Source organism: Acromyrmex echinatior, chromosome 1 (assembly GCF_024713525.1).
Source record: "Acromyrmex echinatior isolate Ae372 chromosome 1, ASM2471352v2, whole genome shotgun sequence".
Lineage (NCBI taxonomy): Eukaryota > Metazoa > Arthropoda > Insecta > Hymenoptera > Formicidae > Acromyrmex > Acromyrmex echinatior.
In genome coordinates this window covers 27,414,362-27,438,058 of record NC_141852.1, presented here as the reverse complement: position 1 = coordinate 27,438,058, position 23,697 = coordinate 27,414,362, and the positions used below count along the sequence as shown (strand labels likewise).

Genomic DNA, 23,697 nt, shown 5'->3' with positions numbered 1-23,697 from the left:
TATACATGCTCATTTCAAAACTATTATTTATAATTGATTTTAATGCACTGAAATCTTTCTATATTTTTCTCTACTTTAAGATATTTTATTTGCTACATTATCTATAAATTAACTGGCAATTAGAATAAATTATAAATTTGAAATTATAAATTATATATTTGAAATTATCACTCTAAAGTGATACGTTTAATAGTAAGAATTATATTAATAAAAAAAATTGTTCAGATTATATTTTATTATTTAATTAATTTTAATTAATTAAACAATATTAATAATTATTAATTAATTTTAATTTTATTATTTTTTACACTCTATTAACTTAATTAACATCTCTTTAAAATTTTTCTTTAAAAACAGAATTTATATTTTGGAAATAAAATAATTTGCGACTCACTGAGGAGTTTTTATACACGTGAACGATATTCAAAGGGCTAAGGACTTAATCGATGCATAAACTGCTTTAGGCCACAGCCACATACCACACTGGTTTACTTGACAAGTCAACCGGAAGTTCCTTTTGACCCGATGGGTCGGCAGGGTGAACCTACGAGGTCCTGCATATACGATCTGAATTTCCAGCTCAAGTACCATCCTAATCGCGTGATTAATGAATCTATTGTCCAAACATCTAATATATAATATTAAATATCATAATATACATATTATAACTGTTGTATATATTTTTTTTATAAAAAAATATGTTATTCAAAAATTATTTTATTTGTAATTTAATAAAAGATGGTATGTAATATAATGTAAATAAAGGATAATATTCTTTTCATTCTTCATTCACGCAGCTTCTTGTTTAGTTCAAAATTGCTCTCTTTAGTTTAAAATTGTCAACAAAATATTTTGTATAGCAATATATCGACGATCTATAATTTACACATCTCCCTCATCCAAAAATTTAATTTATCATTGTGCATAATTTCGAGATTCAATGCCTTTACGTAAATTCACGAATTGATGAGTCCCCCCCACTTACAATATTCAATCAATTTCGAAATAATTAATCATTTTCATCGTGTCGCGATATTAAGGCATCACGACCACGGAGCCATTATCTCGATTCCCGACGTGGCATTTCTCACACTTCGGCATCGCTGGCGCGCAATTTTCAGCTCTAAACGAAGCTCCCCCTGCGTGCCATTCTCAGCCTTTCTTGGCCATTTTCTCCACCCTCCTGCTCTTATCCGTGCGCGTGCTATATTAAGGATTCCACGACGATAGTGGTTGTGGATGAGTAGGTCTCTCTCTCTCTCTCTCTCTCTCTCTCCCTCCCCCTCCCTCCTCTGCCCTCCTCTACCAGTGACTCGAAATGCAGCAGCGATGCCGTTAAATGAGCATTCAACGCATTCAATTCCGCCATTTTGCCCCCTTTCGACGTCTTCCGCCACTCGGAAAAATGTCAGCTGATGTGCATGACGCTTTATTAAGTTTGAATTGCAGCATGGAATAGAATTTCATCGTCGCCGCCGCAACCGCTCGTCGAACGAATTAGAAAAGCCGTTTCTCGAACGGTGGTGGAAGTGGATGAGAAGAGCGGAAAGTCGAAAAAAAAAAAGAATAAGAACCATGCCTATCTTGAATCGCTATCTCGCAAATTGCTTCTGGTCCTTCCAGAGACATCCGTCTTCGGCCGGGAACAATCCCCGACTCTTATGTACTTCAATTTTTTTTACGACAGGATCTTCGATAGGATGAGCCTTTTGTCGACTACTTTTCACAGATCCGACTTAGAATTTTCATTTTTTGCATTTGTCACGAAGGATATCATCAGTTTGCTAAACTTCGATATTAAAAACTTACGATACTCTATATATATATATAAAATAATATAATATATGTATATAAAATAATTTATAAAATCTACGGGATAAAATTGTATTTAATGTGTCTACTATTCATGAAAAAATGATCAATGAAGAGAGATATTAATCTCGTTTGTATTTATCCAGAACGGATGAGAATGTGGATGGAAAGATTAAGGCACGTGTCGAACGTAGGTTTTATGCTTTTACTGGTGACAGCAAATGTTAGAAAAAGCGAAAAAGAATGTCGCATATACATGATGAGATTTTAACGGCTTCTCTCGATGCCATTAGCGCCGCTGACTAGCGCTTTTATTGCTGGTATTAAACGTGTGGTGTAAAAATTATACTATAATAATAGTTTTTTTTTTTTCTTTTCTTTTAGAAGTTTTATTAATCTTCTATAAGCTGCCATTCGTTTAAATGAACAACAGAATCGCATCGTAAAAACTGCAATTGTATTGGTTTACAGTGACAAGAACTTGAATAAATTGGCGCTACATTACGCAAAAACTGAACAAGAATAGCTTATTTATGAGCATATTACGAGATATTTTTAATCCTCGATTACTTGCACGCTGTTTCTTTACATTCTCATTCGCCCAACACAATAATTCATTTTCTTCTTAGAGAAATAAAAAAATTACACGTGACAATTTATTTTAGAGTGATATTACATGCTCTGATAATATAAAATTCAACTTGTATAAAAACCTTCGCTGCGATGTCTTTTACTATTTCATTAGATTTAGCGAACACGCGAAATCGAAGCTGCACTTCTTATCTGACCTTTTGGCCATCGTTATATTAATAATGCGAAAGATCGCAAGGCCGCGCCTTTATTCTTCGCCGACTGTTTCCTAACATCCTTTGAATGTTTCAATATTTCAAAAAAGTTCCTTCACTACGAGAAACAATAGCCTCTATTATCCTGTATTATGGATTGCTGGCTACAACTTCGTGCGAGGTTTCAACTTCCATCGAATTTCTGCAACTTTCCCATTTCCGTCGTATAGTTCGTTTATATTTTGCAAACTTTCTTCCTCTCAGTCTCTCGTTTTTCATGTAACAATTGCTGGCCATTATATCATCTATAAAGTCCGCGCGAGTGCACTTTATATTAAGATATGTAATAACTTATCTTTGAGAAAAGAGCCAGAAAATAATCACTAAAACGTTGAAGATTTCATGCATTAAGTTTAGTTTTGGAAAAATTTTGTAATTTGTAGCAAAATCAACGATAGAATTCTAACAATTATAATTTTAAATAAGATATCTAAACCTAATTAACGATAGAATTCTATTAATCTTCTACCATTTACCATGTACCTAAAAAAAAAAAAAAAAAAAACATTTGAAGGATCAAAAAGATCACATAATTAAATATAATAAAAAATGATAAAAAACTAGATATTGTATTATAACAGAAGATAAACTTTTTTAATTTTGTTACTTAATATGATGATGTTCGACATGCATTTATTTTTACGCTTATCTTTTTCTTTCGGATTATAATAATTATAGCAGAAGGAACGAGTCCCTACCTTCATGTAACAAAAACACAATGCCGTAATCAAGTGGCAACCACAGGGGGACACATCGCGCCCAGAATTACTTTACGTTATTCGCGAGCATGCACTGCGCGCCGCTACTAATTGCGAAGTCGCCCGACGAAGATATTTTCGCAGAATTGGCGTCCTGCATCACGCTGACGCTATGTTCGTCCTAATTGAAATAATTGCCATGCTTACGAGACAGCACTCTTGAGGTTCATGAACATTCTGCAGTCATATATATTATTATAGATTTATATATGAATATCTTTATATATGTATACTTTTAAAAATCTGATTTGATCAAATGAGCTCAACACACGCAATTGCTCTAAATAATAATAAAAAATAGAATTTTATAAGCAAAATTTAATGAAATGATTCCTGCCTTCTTATTGTATGCGTATATCATTTTCTTTATAATGATCGCTTGCAAAAATATATATGTGTATACTCATGGATGAAAATTAATCGGAAATTGCGCTCAAGAATGCCGTCATTAATAGCTTTCGGAATGATGAGAGAATTAATTACAAATGGCCGGTAGAGGAACGTAAAACTATTCGGACGGAATATTCTAATTTGATGTAATTAATGAAATTTTATCACTACCATCGTTCTCGTCGTTGACGAGAGAGAGAGAGAGAGAGAGAGAGAGAGAGAGAGAGACTTTGTGATTTCGAACAATTGCGTATTGTGTGCTATCAGACTAATTACAGAGAAACTGTCCTTTACACGCAGTTTGCATTCAAATGAATAAACTAGTCCTTGCTTGATACGCCTTGATATATTCAAAACGTATCGGAGACATTTTGATATATGACTCGTTATCGAATAAAGTCTTGACTTATGTAAACTAGAATTAATCACTAATAGTTATTGCTCAACTAGTCAAATTATGTTTAGTTATTGATCATTCTCGCTCAATTAATTCTCCGTCACCGTCGTGCAGACATTTTATAGATTTTTTTTCTATTAAATCTTGTAGACACCTCCGGAAGCATAACTAGTAACGACGGTGGTGGGAAAAACGTACAGCTTTGACTTCCTCTCATGACAGGTCGGTTAATCAAGTCCTGTCTTTCAAAACCATCACTTCAACGATGAAATATTAGTTGGCTTCATCGACCATGGCCGAGAGCGAGTTTTTAAGAATGTCGAACTTACGTAAAGATAGTCGGGAAGGAAGGTAACGTAATCGATATAAAAATAATATGACGGAATAATGCGATAATAATGAAGATAATATCGTTGCTCGTCATTTATTTCAATCCTGGATTAACTTTTTTATTATTGGAATAACGCAAGTAGAAAGGATGAAAATGAAAAGCAATAAGGTGGATACAAAAAGATAGAGAGAATGGAGAGAAGGGAAATGAATTTTCCACTTACAATAGTTGTTGCGAGAAGAAATTACAAAAATACGGAAGTGAAGAGTATATAGAAATTATACTGTTAATAGATAAACATAGAATGCAATCTTCGACGAAATAATGACAGTTTGTGGAAATTGTCAGAATGCGGCTCGATCGAGCGAGTTTCAATTTGCCAAACTCTGATTGAATCTTGAAATAACGAGAATTGGAAAGTCATCGCTTGAAAAATGATCGTTTTCCGATATACTAAACACGAAAGTATCGAAAATAGTAACGAAAAGCAAATGTCATATGTGCATATTGTAAATATTAGGAAAGAACTCTTTCATAAGAAATTAAAGTGTTTTAATTTCTTATGATTAATTCCTTCCATTCTGGCGAACTGTAACTCATACTTAAAAACTAATTTTTAATTTATAAATTTTTTATGTATATTTACGAATGGTTAATAGAATGTTAAAATGATTCAGTTTTTTCAAGAAACTTACTTTTTGAAAAATAAATTTTTAAGAACATTAATAGTCATTATGAGAAGTAACATAAAAGACAAGACATTTCGCTTAAAAAAAATATTATTTTAATACAAAAAAATAACATCTGTTGAAAACTACGTACGTAAATTTTAAGTGAAAAAAAAAACATATTACTAATTTTCAAATTCTCATCAAAATTCTCTTCAAAGTTCTCTTCAAAAAAATGTGAGAAAATTTTATTCTATATTTTTTATGTTTTCACACAGAATTACTCTATTCTTTTGTGCTATTTAAGAAAAGGGATATGATGTTTCTAATTTTCAAAATATTTTAACGTGGAATTTGATCTAATCATAGAAGATAGAGCGCGAAAGTTTGTCCGGAAGTGCCATGCGGTATTCTGATTCCGAGTCAGCGAACGAGAACGGCTACCAAGTCGGAAATACAGTCGGTTTAACGCGCCTATATTTATAGCGCGCGCGTATAGCTAGCGGTATAATGGATAGCGTTAACAGACCGCGCGAGCTATTGATTTCGGATTGTGGTCGGGCGCTGGTGGCTTTTGTTGCAAAGATTATAGTGCGCACACCGCTGGCCACCTCGTCGCTCTTCCCTTCTCTCCTTTCCAGCCATTCGCCACCCTTCGACCTTTTGAATCTGCCTATATCTCTCCATCTACTTGTCTACTTGCATCCCCATTTGCTTCCACCATGTGATTGACACGGCAATTACAATTGCCTCATGTAAATTAATTTATATTTATTGCAAAGAATTTTTTTAAGAATTTTATAAAAGAGTACCTGTCAAAAGACTGTGAAAAATCAACATTTAGAACGTGCATCGATGAATTTTCTTTCTTAAAAAGATAGAGATATCCCAAAAACAAAGCGTTAGAATCGCCATTGCAATTAAAGAAAAGCAACGTTAGATGTATTATAGGTATAAAGCTCTGCAAATTTAAAGCTGAAAGCTTCTCAGTTAATTGCATCTGCAGAGAACGATTTTCATTGTATTGCATCCTTCAAAACCACAAGATAGTTTCAGCATTCCCCAAATCGATTCATTCCCGCCATACTCTTCCAATAAAGTGTCTACACAGTGATCGAATGTGAAGGATAATTGTAATTGGCTGGTGTAAACTCAGACAGCTTTCCCTCCTCTCAGCAGTAAACTTTTCTCTCCCCAAATGATTGGCGGCAGACTTACACGCCGCTGTCGTTCGTGCTGGCAAACTTTGCTCGGAAATAGCCACTTCCGGGACTTTCGGAAGTATCCACGAGGAAAACGATTCTCTCAGTTTCAACAGTCGATAAAGATAAGACGTTCTTCTCCCTTTTGAAATTTAAATATATTAAACGTAATAAAATTGTAATTCGTGTCTTACATAAAGTAGCAATAACAAAGCAATTTATTTGTCCGTTTCACATTGAGAATAACAATAAATTTAAGAAATTCGTTTAATTTGACGGTTTAAGCTCTATGTGAAAATTACATTTTTTAATTGATTTAAAAAGATGTTACTGTATACAATTGTTATCATTAATTGCATTTTTAATTAACACTGCCTATAGGACAAATGTTATGGATGTAATTTAGGATTATTTTAATTATCGCATGAGTGTGCAGAAATCGCAATCGCTCGCTCCCAAGCACGAATCGCGGCCATGAGTAAGTTATCGCCTAATGCATTTTACATTTCGCGCCCGTCGATGATCGATCGTCGAATGTCGTTCCTTCCGGTGGGTAGATACGCGGGTTAGTCCCGCGGGAATGTCGAGGCTTCCCTGGGATGATTGATCGGCTTGACTTGAATTATTCGGATCGGATGTATCAATTGTCGAATAAAATTATACCAGATGGAATGACCGACCAGCATCGCTCTCTCTAATTAATTCCATTCAACAATCATGTTTCATATGATTAGATCAGACACCGCGCACAGTGAGCTTTAATTCTAGATATCTAGATATATAGATCTCTCTGAGCTAATTAAAATTTTATAGAAATAATATTTATAAAAAAATTTTTTCAAAAGCGTTTCAATTTATTAGTTTTCAAAATACATCGAAGATCATAACAGATAATGAAAAAAATTTAATTTTCATAAAAGTTAAGTAATAAGTTTAAATAAAATAAATGTGCTCCTGTCTAAAGTTAATTTTTAGTAATTCTATCAGGACACTTTGAGTTATAATTTAAATTTAAATTACAGTTAATTTAAACTCAAGTTTCTGAATATTTCTTTTTATTTTTTTATTTTTGTGACGTCTTTCTCGTGTCAGAAATATCTGAGATAGTTAGTTGAGCAATACGGTCGTAGGATATAGTCTATAAATGGAAGTCCTACGATGAGATAGGGTATATAAATTTGCGTTCAGCTTGTTCATTACACGACTGTTTTATCGAGTTGCTGTCATGTACAGGTACACGTATAGACGCGACCGATAAATCTTGCGTCTCGGCGAGTAGGCTATAAAGATTTTTCTCTACATGCTCCGTGCTGAAAAGCTGAAACGAATAGAGCGGAAATGCGTGATTAATTTACGATCACGACCAGATTGCGATCTCTTCTTTCGCTTGATTGGAGTTAAGATATCGTTCGAATCGCGAGAGTACTATATGATGGAATATAAAAATTATTCCTATACAATTTATACGTAATTGTAAATAATAGAAACTGCAAAATTGAAAGTAGCATTATATTTTAAAGAATTGCACACTTATTACGTGCAAAAACAATTAAGATTTCTGTCTTATAGAAATGGGACTTTCTTTAAGAATAATAACTACCATACGGATATTACTTTCAAACTGTTCCTAGAAAGAGCTCGTTAAAAGTTATCTGTTGTTTCTCACGACCTCATTCGAACGATTTTAACGATGTGCATTCGCAAGCTAAAATATCGCTGAGACGAGTACTAGCAAATCGATCTTATGCCGTGACTTTCAAGTTCCGGCGCCGGTTATCCGCAGAAAACTCGTGCCGTGAGTCTTTACCAGCTACTTCCCTTCGTTTGTAGTAAAAGATACAGTTCGTTTATCGGGAATATTTCCTTTCGTCTCTTACTTCTGTCTGCAGTCGTGAACGTGAATATCCATAACGAAACTAATGTCTAGAGATTTGTGGATGGTGCAAAATTTCTAGAATAACGAAAATTTGCAGAGAAAGATTTTTTTGTTTACAGATTTAGGCCTTCGAACATAATATGTGAATTTTTTAAATTTTACTATTTATTTTTAAAATAATCTTATTTATTTTTATCAAATAACAAAGGCTCTGAGAATAGAATTAATAAGAATAAGACAAGAGCATGTGAGCCAACGCAAGGTCTATTAGCGAAAACACTCGTTACGGTTTTGTGTTCTTTAATGATAATAAATCTAGATTAAAGAACACGATACTATAACAAGAGTTTTTGCTAATCTAGTAAATTTGTTATTATTAAAGAACACGAAACTATATAACGAGTGTTTTTGCTAATAGATTTTGCGTTGGCTTATATGTTCTTGTCTTATTATTTCTTTTCTTCTAAGTTTCTCAACTTCTTGGTTTAATGTTGTAGTTTATCTGTAAGGTGTATATATATATATATATATATATATGTGTGTATATTTAAATTTCGAAATGCATAAAAATTAGAATATGAACATCGTAAAATTGGATAATGCAGTTGTAGACAGGCTAGACTAAGCAGGTAATTGCGGACTTCTTGTAAGAAATCCTGTGGAGGAAACGTATAGAAGAAACGTTCTCTTGAGATCGTTCGCTAAGTAGTCGAGAGGCTTACGTCGGAAATTCCTTAATGGTTCTTCAGGTAGAACACGAGTATCCTCAAGGAATATCCGAACTATGATAGTAGCCGAAGTGGAAGACCCCCTTTGTCGAGTTAGAAAGACCACCGAGAGACTGGATCATAGCAATAATGTAAGGTACCCAAACTTCAAACGCAAAATATCAAATAGTTTCTTCAAGATTTGTTGCTTATTTACACATGAATAATTATAAACCGCGAATGCAAGAAGAAAGTTGATTAAATAATATAAAAATTAATATAGAGGATTTCTCGTAATTTCCAAAATAAAAACAAAATTTTCTATTTATAAAAATTTATTACTTTAACTACATTAAACGTATGTTAATAATCAATTGATTAGCATTTTCTCTCTCTCTCTCTCTCTCTCTCTCTCTCTATTAATTTTTATATCTTGTTTAATTATTAAATTAAAATTTTATACATCATTGAAATTATTCGTTATTTATTGGACGTAGTTTTAGGTTGACGAATATATTTTTAAGCAACCTATAAACATCTAGAAATTTATTTTTCATTAATTTTGGACTAATTTATTTGCGCTGTGTTTTATATTAATAATACTCATGCGATTTTGATTTTTCATTCATTGAGATTTTCATAGTTTATGAACATCTCTCATATCTACTATCTAAAAATATTTAGTATCTTTTTTAAAACCCTCGACCTCAATAGCTGTAATAGAATAACCGACGTAAGCGCTTTTTCCTGTCGCCATGTTTTGAGTGTCATACGAAAGAGAACAATGTATATTGTGATAGAAATTGTAAAAATTTTATTTTTAAAAAGATTTAACATTCGTGATTCATATTTTTTGAAGACCAATTTTTTTAAATATTTCATTCTTTTATTAAAGGTATTTATTAGAGATATTTTACGTAAAAAATTTGATATTTAGGACACATTTTATGAGAATATTTTATGAGAAATATTTCTAAATACATACACGTATATTTATTTATTAAAGAATAGATCTTTTTTTTACAAAAAGCATGACAATAGCAATTGTTATTTTGAGAAAAAAAAATGGAGATAATCTCCGACAAACGCCAGGTTTGCGGAATAAGAAAGTAATACAATAAGCTGTGGTAAAATGGTACTATAAAAACGCTGTTTCCGTGCTATTCGCTTGCCGTATACTCGCCCTGCGAGTTCACCTCCCGGAATTAACTAAAAGAAAGCATAATAAAGACGACCTATGATAATACTTATCAGAGATACTGAGCACCCCCATAAATTTCGATAAAGTCCAGCTACTTCTATCCCTATTTGCCTTTAGTAGACCACACTCAACGACCTTTGCGCGAGCGCGCGAGCAATTTTGGCGCGTTTCATGTGGAATTTCGGCCGGCAATATTATCTTAAACGAGAATCTTTGTGACCTCAATAATGCTGGAGAAGAAAGCCTTACGTGATGAGGAAAACATATGAATCGCACCTTTTTTCATTCATTCGATTTACAGATAAACAGAGACGTTTAGTACAAAATGATGCAGAGTATTAAATAAAGAGTATTAAAAAAATGACTTTGAAAAAAGACGCAGTATTCTCTAATGCTAATCTAAATAAGAAAAAAAAAGTTTATACAGATCCAGAGTTTTGAATTAAAAGATTTTTAGTTTAATTTCTATTCAGCTTCAGGGAGTAAGAAAAATATATTTTTAACATTCTAATTCAATTCTAAAATAAAAAATATGGTTTCGAATTAAAATGTTTCTGATTTAATATCAGTTTGCTTTTAATCTGATAAACATATAAAATTCAATCTTTAGATAGAATAATGCTTTTATGAAATATTTTTTTGTTTTGCGGGGGTTTTTAATTTAATATATTTAAATTTTCATTAAAAAAAAATAACATTTTAATAACATTTTATATATGTGTGTATGTATATATATATATATATATGTGTGTATGTGTATATAATTATAATAGTAACATCATATTCAAAGAAAATTTAATAATAAGCATTTACAATTGCTATTTATACAATTTTTAGTATAAAAAAAAATTTAGCGTAATGCAATAAGATATATTTAAACTTGTTGCAAGATCTTGGATTAATCTTATAGAAAACATGGTTTTAATTAAATTAGTTGAAATTGTGATATTTCGTAGCTTATGAGATGCTGATTAAAAATCTCCATAAGCACACGGACAGATTTTGCTGTAACACCATTTGAAAGTTGCTATTTTAGGTCTAATTGAATTAAAAAGCATGTTTACCTACTATACACAGTTTGTTTTTAAACTGTATTGGCATTTATAACCATGTGTGTCCATATAATAATATTAGCTACATATTAATGGAATAACCGTTGATACAAATACATATACCGATGCATATAGACTTACACTATCATTGTTCCATATATACTAAGATATAAATCTATTCAATAATTACACGCGTAATTATATACAACCGTATAAGTGCTTATACAGTTTAAAAGAACTAATTATGTACTGTAAGTAAAGGTATTTCTTTTAATACGATTAGAATCAAAATAGCAAACTTTCAAATGGCGCTAAGCAAAATCCGTCTACCTTTTATAGTTGTGTCTACAGAGCATTTTTGATCAGCATCTCATTTAATTATAAAATATCACAGTTTCATCTAATTTGATTGAAACAACATTTTCCATGTGATTAATGCAGGATTCTTTGAAAATAATTCTTTTGCATCTGAAACATTTTTTATTATATATTATCCACTTTCGTAGACAAATTGAAATCAAACTACAAGAGATTATGTTGTATTATCTAAAAACCTTTAATTAGCATTTTTTAGTTTAGCATTAGCTCGTCATTCGTTATTAGTTTAGAAAAATTAACAATTCATCACTTTATCTCCCTTTCCCCTACTATGTAAAAAATCTTCGCGTACTCTTGTAATGTAAGAACTCGCGTTAATGGGGAAATTCTATCAAGCAACACAGACACAAGAGTTACGTGTTTCTGTCGAGGCGAGGATTAAAAGTCGAATACAGGATTGTGGAAGTTTAACGGCGTCGTCGACACGCCGCAATGAAAAGTTAGAGGCGGCTGGTATCAGGTTGCGCGTAGTGGTTGCCCGAATTTGCGAGCAGGTTTCTTGCTCTCTCGGAATACGAAACTTTACAGACAGCGGATAACGACAGCCAGACTTCGCTCCGGGAAAGGTTACCGGCTGTCTTCTGCGATATTTCGCTCGACCTGAATCATAGATATTCATGATATAAAGTGATTCGGAAGATATTTTACCGTGGCTATCAGTTTGTATTACAAGTGAAACTTTTTACTCAGTTCGTTGAAAAAAGAAGAGAACGTAATAGATAGTGGAATTTGAAAAAATAACCGTTTTACATGAATTGTAAGATCATTGGGTTCAAAGATTCATGAAGATAATTTCCATTTTTGAAGGAGAACATTGAGAGTTCTGTCTTTATCGACAAAATTTCATAGAACGTAGTTCGTATCCGTTCCATCATGTGAAACGATATCTACTGACAGTAGGAAGGAAAAGACTGCGAAAACGAAAACTGTTTGTGTGCCACCGATAGTAATGTGTCGTATAAAAATAGAACGAGTTTTCTACGAGTAGTATATAAAAGAATAAAAAATGTATATTAATATTCTTTCAATAGATAAATGGAAAAGAAAATGAACGTTTATGCTTAGATGTTATGATATAATACAATATTAATAATTTTCAGTTTTATTAGTTTTATTACAATTTATATAAATTGTATTATATATATTTTTATTTACTTACGCATTATATTTAAAATATAAAGTGTTTCTGAATAGTAATTGAAATAGTAATTGAATGAAAAATAAATTGACATATGGTACGAGGTTTCTTAAAAATCCATTCAATTAAGCATAAATATGCGTTATGTTTTTGCAAAACGGAAATTAAAATAAAAAATTTTATTTCATTTGAATTATTACATTTTTTTTTTTTTACATTTTGAATTATTTTTACGAGAAATATAAATATACTTGTTTCAGTTGGACTACCAATTTCAAAATGTATATATTTAATTGAATGAAAAAAAATATATGAAATAAAAACTGTATATTGGACATCAGCGAAGTTAAATATTTATTGAAGAAGAAAAAGATTCTGATGTGTCAACGATAGATTTCTTTTGTTGTCAAAGTATGTTAGATCGCATTAGATTAGGATAAAAAAAAAATATTAATGAGAAACTTCCGTATCCGAGGCGAAATTGTTCAAAATGGCGATTACAACGTTCGTATTATCTCTCGGTATCTGATTTGCAATGCGCGCGTGCTTGCGGACCATATTTCGGAGAGAATTAGGACAGTGTACCTCGCTCTCTCGCGTTATGTATCGCCGCTCCAATTACGTAGGATATCGAGTATTCCGTGTTCACGGGATTCACCACTCAAGCACGAAGCCACCCGTCGATTCTCGCGAGATGTAATCGAATAGACGATCATGCTTGTTACGAGAACGTATGTACTATTCTCGAATGCTGTCGGCGTGAATTAACGATTGTCGCTGTGGATAAAGATCACCTTCCATCACGAGGAGAATGAATCGATTTGACGCTTGTCTCAACACATTCACAAAGACTTTTCATGTTAAAAAGCTATTAAGCTGTAATTTTTAGTGAGATGCGTTGATATTATAATTAATTTAGTGGATTTTAATAAGCGGCTAATTTTTTATACTTAAGTTTAATTCATATTGTGCTTATCTGAAAAAGATAAAGTAATAATTTTGTTCTTAAAAAAAAAAAAAAAAAAAAAAAAATTAAAATAGAATAATTATCTGAGCAAGATAAAAAAGAAAGACACGCTACATACGCATTTGTTTGAAGTTATCCATGATCTTGTATATTTTAATTTTATCTGTTACTGAATTATTATTGATGTTATGTGTCTTTGTAGAGAGTTGTGTAAAAATCGTATTATCAGAAACGAATAGGAACTAATCGAAAGAATAATCGAATCCATACAGATAATTGAATGTAGGATAATGTTAGAATTAATCCACGGTATAGGACGAACGGACACGATCGACGTATTTCTCGCAAAATCTAATTGAAACCAACGATTATCCTCGATGCGAACGTGCGCTTTTATTTATCGTCAGAATTGCACGCAATGATTATTAAATACAATTATCCTAATAGATGATATTTGCTAGCAGAAGAAAGATGAGATTTCAATTTTCGATAATTGGTTTTGATAATTGAATTCTCCAAAAACTGATCATTTTGAGAAGTGTAACAACTATTACGATTATATAATTGCGGATAATTTACAAATAATTGTGGATACGCTTTATCCAGATACTTACAATTAGTGATACTAAAATTCAAATCGTATCGTCTATCCAGTTCAGTACAGTTCGCAGCAATGTGTGGCACGTACACTATAATTGAAAGAGTTAAATGACGAGCAATGTAGTTTTCTCGTAGGGCCTCGATCAAGTTTGCCCAGTTAATGGAAATTGACCGCATAAAAGCGTTTCCAATCAAGTGCCGATAAAGCCTGTAATTTTCTACCGAAAGTTCTAGGGGAGTTAATGCGTCACGTCGCCATTTTCTTTCTTCTTAGAAAAAGAGAAAAGAAAGAATCCGTTAACTCGGTCCCTTTCACGTATGTTTGACCAATCAATGAGAAACTCACGCAAGTATTTGCACTGTACCCTTCGATTGGATGTCATGGTGATTTTTGTTAGAAACGGAATTTTCTTATGTTCCGTTTCACAGTTAAAAACATATACGTACAAATACAAATACGAGATAAAATGTGATTACACATTATTGTATTATGATTACTACGAGTACGTGTTGATGACAAAATTCAAGTGTCTCGTTTAATTTTTTTCGAGTTTTATGTAGCGAGATGATAAAGAAAGCGTTTCGAAGTAAATTTAGACAGAGATTAGGAAAATTATTCGTGATCTGAAATGCCTGTAATAGCGAAAAAATTCTGATAACTTTTTGGTTAACCGATATAACGATGATATAATGATGAGTTTCGAAAAGATTTTAAATTCTGAAAATGATAATCTGATAATGATAATGATAATCGAATATTATTGCGACTAATGATTTCTAAATTAATGATGAAATAGGACAATAATGGGATATACAATTGAAATCAGAATTTACTCAGTTAATTTATCATTATTAATTTGATGTACCACGTTTATAATTAACAAAAGCTTCGTTAGATAAAATTTAATTTCAAATTTATATATAATATAATACTATAAATGTATAATAACTATACAAAATTTTGATATTTTTTAACATTTACATACACTTGCTACAAAATTGAAAATAATTGTTAAATTATAACTATATAAATTAAATATGTTGAAATCATGCCACGACACTGTAAGAATTACAGAGTACATCGCATTGGAATTTGGCATTCCAATTAGTCGATCAGTCCAACCAATTACGGAACATATCTTCGACACGCATTGCTAACGTTAATCTCAGATTAACATACCGATAGTTTGCATAACTACGTGTACGATTTGTCGCGATAATTGACAGAAATGATTGCCCATAAATTCGAGTATCCACAAGATACTTTGCATAAGGATCCATCTTCGATTTAGAAGGAAACCTTCGACGCGCGAGTTTTATTGCCGATCCTTTTAAAGCTTTTAAGCTCTCTCGAATACTAAACGCCAACTAAAGGTTAAAAGAACAACGAAACGTTGGAAAATCGAGCGAATGAATGCTCGTGAAGGCAATGGGGAAAAAAAATGCAAGACCTTCGCGTGTAGTGAAGCTTTGATACGAATGGCGATAAAGTGCAAAATGTCAGAGAGATTAATAAAGCGGCTCTCGCGGGTCTTCACAGGAGCAAAATAAAGGACAGTTATAACTGGTTGGAATTCCCTATCGCGTCAAGCGTAGAGCGATCTGAAAAATTACTACGCAACGCGTCAGCGTTACATATTACATGTTATATCGATAAAACATGATTTCGTGTCATAAAGCCACTTAGAAAGGCTGCGATGACCGTTAGCTTGAAAATTCCATGCTTTGATAACGGCAACGAACAGGAGAGAAAGATATAGACTGGAATATTATCCGATCTTTATTCAGGCTGTACATGATGTTCTTTCCGATTATTTTGCTCTTTAATCAATATCAGATGACAAAATAAAATGCTAATAAAAATTATGTAATAAAAGAGAAAATTAAATACATTTTTTGGTCAACCAGAGGACATGGCTTATGAATTAGAAGCTCATAAATGTTATGATAAAGTTCATTGTATATTGCATAACATAAATACATTCATTATTTATTCTTAATATATAGCGTGCACAATCAGAATCTCCTAGTGAGTCCAAATTTTCAGCGGAAAGCTTTAGGAACGGTTTAGAGAAAACCGAGAGAAGACGTAGAAAAATGGTGGCGCTCGTCCTTTCGATAAAGTGAGCGCTCCCTTTTATACTTCTGTTCCGCCCGACAGCGACTCTATCTGTCTCTTTTTAGTGGCCGCGATACAATTGCACCATTTCCTTCCGTTGTGTGATATCGCGCACAGCTTAATGGATGTCGTGTGAAAAAAAATGCCCCTGTAGGATTAAAAGAGATGGACGGCGATGGGCGCTGTAATAGTGCAGCGAGTTGGAATGCAATAACAGTTAGACATTATTTATTTTCCAGGACCATTGGACAAATACTAATTGCACTGATGTGCGTATGTACGTGTTTGTATGTTGTATTAACTCTTTCATACTTAACATATTTATATATTTCCTGATTTTATAATCTTGTCACGACACAAAAAGCAAAAAAAAAAAAAAAATTAAGAGATGTATGATTTATTTTTAAATTTCAAGTTTTATCAATGCTAATTTCTTTTCTTTGTGACTTATCTGTATTCATGAACTTATGGACAGCGTATAGTTGATGTAAAAATATTTCACCGAGCAGACAACCAAGGCAATCTATTTTATAAAACAGTTTCTTCAAGCAAGAGGAAGTGTTATAAATGCATGGATTTTTCTTGCAGGTATACTTAGAATATTTCCTTTTCTACTATGCTCACATTAGCTGGCTTGCTTTGATAATAACGTCTGTGCTTTACTGAGTTGGGGATACTCTAATAAGAGAATGGAACGACGAACATCGTCACGCTGCAAAGTCGACCGGTTCGTAATAGACCCTCCATGCTGGTTTCATTACCTTCGGAAAGTACCTTTGGAGTCTGCTGACGGGTGTCTAATGAATTTTGAACGTTTAATAGCTCTTGAATATCGCTAAACGAGAATGCGAGACGCATTCTGAATAATAATAGCTGCCTCTTCATCTTTTTATGACAGCATTCTATCGAAAAACTTTGCAATACGCGAAAATTCATCAGGTAGATAATTACATCGCACATATCACTCATAATAAAACAGATCTAAACTTAAATTAAAGGAGATATATTTTTTTGGACAAAGTAAATTTTTCAATTTTGAATGTTTTATTTTTTAATGTTGAATTTAATTTTATTCTCATTTAAATGAAATTTCATGACATATGATATCCGGTTTAATATTTATAAAAACGAAAAAATTCACGTATTTCTCTCTTCAATTCAATCTTCTGTAAATTTTTAATATCCGTCGTTTTTCAAGATTTACAGGAAGTCAATCGTTTTTCCTTTCTACGGTAAACCACATGCCTCTGGCATAATGCCAACAGACAGTTATCATGATAGACTCAGTTAATGTTATTCAAAATCGTGCTGTCGACTTGTCGAGGTTGTCAGTGCTATTGTCAGACAAGTTAATTTCGAAACCGTCAGTGAAATCTATAATTACTGTCATTCAAATGTTATAGTGCTCAATTATGTATAAAATTATCACATTTTTTGAAGCATTAAATAATTAATCTGATATCAAAATGATAAATTAGAATGGTGAAATCGATATGACAAATATTAAAATTAAATAATTTTCCGCAATAATTAATAATATAGAAAGGAGTTTTAAATTGAATAAATCAAAAATAAAGTCAAAATAAATTAATGTAAAACGATCGAGTATTTAATACAACATCCGTAATGATCCAATGATTTATGTGAAAAGCATTTTAAAGATTGAATTATTCTTTTTTCAGCAGTTTATTTTTATTTATCTACGTGATTATTAAAATGTTATCGTTGAGTTTTTTTTTATTTAATCTAGAATCTTTTCATTTAACGAGCCAAATTACCCTGACAATATATGCAGGAAAATCTTGTATACGTTCATGCAGGCATTAGTAAGAAAGATAGATGTAGACGAATATACGAACGAAGAGAACATGATTACGAAACACAGCTGCAGATGTTATCTCTACTTAGGTGTTCGTAAAATTGTTATTGTCCGTGATGCATTATTCTTTTCAATGATTCATCTTTAAGAACAGACAGGACATTTGATTCTTTTTTTTGTACATTTCGATTTAATTAATTTATTATGACTAAGATATATCACACTTTATAGATGCTGAATCAATAATCATATTTTCGTGTTAGAAGAAGAGAGAATTATTTCTGTGTGTGATATGATAAATGGAATTCCGTATCTATACCTGTCCATGCATTTTCACATAGACGAAAGAGATACAAAAAATAGGAGGAGGGATAAAATTTTTACACGTACGCATTGGGATGCCCGCTCAACATCTGCCAAACTGTCAGTATTTCAATCGGAATCAATAGTCTCGAAATTCTTTTCTGCCTTTTCATTTCTCTGGTGTTCGGTAAAAAAAAAAAAGGAACTTGATTTTTAGGATAAGCTTTCAACTCGTAACTGAGAACCTGTTGAAGTTTGTCGAGATATTTATTTTTTTGACGTGACCGAATTTTTTAAAAATGAAGAGACTATAAAAAAATAAAGTTCTTTATAATTGTATAGAGTCATCATTTACAATTTTACATTGTATTAATCTTGCGCGGGATGTGACTAATTGTAAGTTAAATTATTGATTCATTTATTAAAATGGTATAAATGTATATGTATTACAATATAGATAAAATAAGATACATATGTATGTATTCCAATTATGTACTTTAATGAAACTACTCTTCAAAATTTATTTCGTTTATCGCCTTTTCCACTACAACAAATGCGTCATCGCCTATTTCAGGATCCTTTCGGACGAGTGAGTGCTTGACGTTCGAAAGGCACTAAACATTATGGGATATATCGGGCGAGAGAGTTGTAGAACGATGGAGCCCAGCCAAAAAGAGATTAACCCAAAATGGCGAGGTCAAAGCGCAAAGATCTGGAACGGCGATAGGCGCGCGGGTATTAAATTTTCCACGATCCTTTCTCGAGCGTGTCGGAAAGTATTTACGTCTCCGTTTTAATCTTTTCAACATTATGCCAAGTGCTATCTACGTATGTAGTTTGAATTAAATTCAGAATCAAAATTTATTTATAATACGCACCATAATAATTCATTCATCGTAAATTAACGGTAATTTTATTACCCCCTTTCAAAGTAAAATTTTTCTACGTTTATTGCAAAGATGTTTCTATTATTAGAAACATTTTGGGAATTCTTCAATTAAAATCATCAATAGAGATATCACTTGAAATTTTTTTAACAAATTCTGCTATTTAAATATACATACATTACGTTATTTAATACTTAATCAAATATCTTACATTATTTTTATAATCCTTTTGATATTCTATCCATAGATTTTTATTCTCTTATGTGCCTACGTGATATATGTGTGTACCATATATTTTGAAAGTTCATAATTTTGTTTAAGAATAATGTACTGAGATGATGTACATCTCACTCTTGAAGATGGAGTACGTCTTAAATTCAAAAGAATTTTTATTCTTTTCAAAACACTCACTCACTATGACAAAATTTCTTTATACTTTTTACTAAATTTCTACATAAATTATAAATGAATTATATATAATTTATTAAATTACAAAATCAATTTTATTTTCAAACTGATAGCAATATCTACATTGGTTGTTTTTTTTTTTTTGTTAAAAGACAAGACGCAACAGTCATAAGTATAATATGGAATAAAGGCTGGAGTCTATCTATTACATTTCTCAGTAGCGTATTTTAACGATGTAACTTTCAGCGAGAAGATTGTATGCGAGAGCTTGGCGTAAGACCACGGCATAGTACGACATGGAGGTTGTCGTCTGGGGGCTAGTCGAGTATGGAAAGGGCAAGGGTAGTAAGGCTGCTTGTAAGGAGGGATGTTTTACTGCGGCGTAACTGATATGTAAATGAGACTCGCAGAGGATTCTCGCACAGAGGGTTCTCAAGCTTTCTGCGATGTGAAGGAATAATAAAGGTACAACTACACGTGAATGAATTTTTGTGGAACTAATATGTAATATTTATATGCCTTCGTAAATGGAAATAATGCAGAGAGAGAGAGAGAGAGAGAGAGAGAGAGAGAGAGAGAGAGCGAGAGAAATGATTTCTTAGAAAAATTATTAGAAAACATTCGGAAGTACTCTATTATTATTCGACACTCTATTATCATTCTACTCTGAAAAAGACATTACAAGTTGAAAAAATAGATCTGTTGTTTTTATACTTTTTTAATCTAAATTTTTTGTTTTCATATTCTAAATGATTTAATAAGATAAAATCGGCTTTGTATAAGAACTTTTGGCTTAAGGAAAGTTTGCTGTTAGATTGTAGTTATTCACAGTTTATATCCACATCGTCATAATTTAGAAGTTTTCGAGAGAGAAACTCTAGACTCTCTAAGTTAAAAAATCCAACAATATAAGATTTTAATAATTGTTTTAATAATTATTTGTTGAATGTATGGAATTTGTAAACAACACACAGTTATCCAAAAAAAAAAGAAAAAAAACACGATGTTAAAATTGAAACGTTTGAATATTTTCAGTATAATATAAAAAGCATTATCATTATTAGATATTCTTCCCGCTATCGAGGATAAGCCGCTCTCTTCGATAGGCAGAGAAATAATAATGGCGGATATCAATACATATACATATATATTCTTCCCTTCCCTTTACCTCTTTCCTTTCTCAATTGTGAACAACGCGCTCGAACATCGAAACGGAATACTACAAACCGTAAATCTTAGCTGCAGCCTCCATGTTTTGCGCATTCGGTCGGCTACCGTCCATAAATTCCCGTGAAATCCTATGTGTTCACGCAAATTCAAGATGGGGAAAGCGGATAGAGGATAAAGAAGAGAGATAGAGAAGCGTCTTAAAGAAAGAGACGCAACACTGAAAAAAAAAGATTAATTGCTGCAACAATTTAGATAGTAAAATATGGCATAGTATTTTTATATGGTTGCAGCAAGTTGCCAGTTTTTGATTGTAGCAACAAATTTTTAATTGCATTAGTCTATCGAAATCTACTGACATTGCGGATAGGCTTCCAAGAACAACAAGTCACGATAACGTCAAAATGAATCGGAAATGATTGAAAAATGACTTTTAGTAATCATTTTGGAGTCATTTTTTTGACATCATTTTGATATCATAATGACTTGTTCTGCTTGGGCTAACACAACTAAAAATTTGCTGCTACAACCAAACCAAAAACTGATTGCTGCAGCCACATAAAAATGCTGTGCCATATTTTACTAAATTGTCGCAGCAACCAATCTTTTTTTTCAGTGAAGAAACGAAAACTTAAATTTTTCATTTATTTCTAATTGAAAGTAATACAACCAAAATAGTTGGATTGAAAAAAAAGTAAAAAGAGTTGGATTAAAAAAATAAAATGAAGAGCTAATATACGAACCGGATTTAAAATGGGAACGTAAAATATACGACAGCAAAATAAAAAAGATGAGAGAGAGACAGTGAATCAGTATAAGTACTTACAGGTTATTACGACTTTTCGCATTCTCAACATATGTGAAGAATTTAAGAGTCATGTTCTGATAGTTTCTATCTGCACACGTTCTGTCAGTGTAGAGAGACTTTATTTTCTCATCCCGGCAGTTCCGTCACTTCCGAGCGGAGTTTTCAAGGAGGAGTAAACACCACGAATGTACGGGAATCTGCAACGAGCTCTTTTCAGCGCCAAGTCAATAGACGCTTCGACGTAAAAGTCGAGCATTTTTCGAGAGAATATTAAAATGTCAAAGACGTTTCACATTCTATGTCCCTCAGGTCATTTCTTACAAACTGTCATAAGACTGACGGTGAATTTACCCAAATATATCGAAAAAACAGATTTTTTTTTTCTGAAATTTACTCTCTTCTTGCAAAAATATTCTTGCAAAAAATTCTTTCGTAAGTCTATTTTTTTTAATTAGTTAATGTATTTTTTAAATGACTTTCTAGATACTGTACGTATTTTAATTAATTAATATTTTTTATAAGTAATATCTTTACAAGTGCTTTAAATATACTATATTCATTTATCTATATTCATTTACACAATATTCAATTTATTATCGATTTCCATTTTTTAAGACTATTATATATTATATATATCTATTATACATTTATAGAACAACGTAATACATTTTAATATATTGTTACTATTATTTATATACTTTTATTAATTTTATCGAAATTATAGAATTGTAATCCGAAATGTTACTAATTATTAAATTATTTCTCTTGGTAATATATAAAACAATGCGGGAATAATGTACGATTTTATTTAAAAGAAAAAATTTTCGCTGGTTAATTCAGAAATTTGATATCAAATTCTCGATTATAATGAATATTATAATAAAAGAGTATTGATTTTAAAATATATATAATTCTTTATATGCATGTATAATATACATATAAAATGAAAAGTCCTTTAGCAAAAAATGATTTTTTCCATTTAATTTAATTAACATATCTCTCGGAGATATGTTTAATTAATTAATTCGAAAACATTCTTCACATGCATAATGGGGTTGTGATAAAACCATCGAGATTTCATAAACGTTCAAGAACGATATTATTCTCGCAAGTCTTTTATTTATTAATAATGCTATAAATCCAAGCTGTAATTTTGCCGTGACACACATAGAACATGCGATCCTTGGTAACAAAAGGACCTCTAAAGGAAATCCGAAAAGAGAATGGCTTGTACTCTCAAGAGTATAAAAAAGAGGAGGTATTACAATTTCAAATGTAATTCCTTCGGAGCTTCACTGGCACCCGATTTCGTCTCGAAGGGAAGCGACGCCGTAAAATCACCGACGTGTCTCACAGAGAGAGAGAAGGATGTTAGTGTCTCGGATTTACTGTATTACTTCAAGAGGTGATAGTTCAAGACTCTTTAACCAAATTAACTGCAGGTTGATACGTGACTCTAATTAAAATGTCTAACTTTGGAAGATAAATATAAAAGGAAGCTAAATATGAGAGAAATATTATTTTTATTTTAGTTTATAAAATATTTTATTCCCAAAAGATACACTGTTCTAACAATAAGATAGTTTAATCATAAAGCATTGAAAAAAGTAACTAAATGATTATGCATTATCTAATATCACACACACGCACGCACACATTTACTCTTTTTATTTATTTAATAAATTTATTTAACTTGACGCGCGCGGATCTTTACTGTAAAATTTTTCACATTTAAGAATTGAGTGGAAACTAAATAAAAAAATTGAACATAATTCAATTTTCGTTAGACGAATTAAATCTTTAAATTATTCTTTAAATTTCACTGTATTCATGATGTAAAAGAAGAATTAGTACTTTATTTATT

General features: G+C 31.8%; 1 protein-coding gene and 2 long non-coding RNA genes across 5 annotated transcripts in view; 2 read left to right on the top strand and 1 right to left on the bottom strand.

The window, feature by feature from the left end:
* LOC147911118 (uncharacterized) overlaps window positions 1-21,792 on the top strand; it is a 28,710-nt gene extending 6,918 nt beyond the window's left edge. Inside the window, exon 2 of the long non-coding RNA XR_015545287.1 lies at window positions 465-21,792. This is a non-coding gene — a long non-coding RNA (uncharacterized LOC147911118). The remainder of the gene's footprint in view (window positions 1-464) is intronic.
* Window positions 1-23,697, top strand: part of cpx (synaptic transmission protein complexin) — a 141,766-nt gene that overhangs the window by 42,115 nt on the left and 75,954 nt on the right. The window lies entirely within an intron of this gene.
* Window positions 1-23,697, bottom strand: part of LOC105148200 (uncharacterized) — a 95,209-nt gene that overhangs the window by 39,720 nt on the left and 31,792 nt on the right. The window lies entirely within an intron of this gene.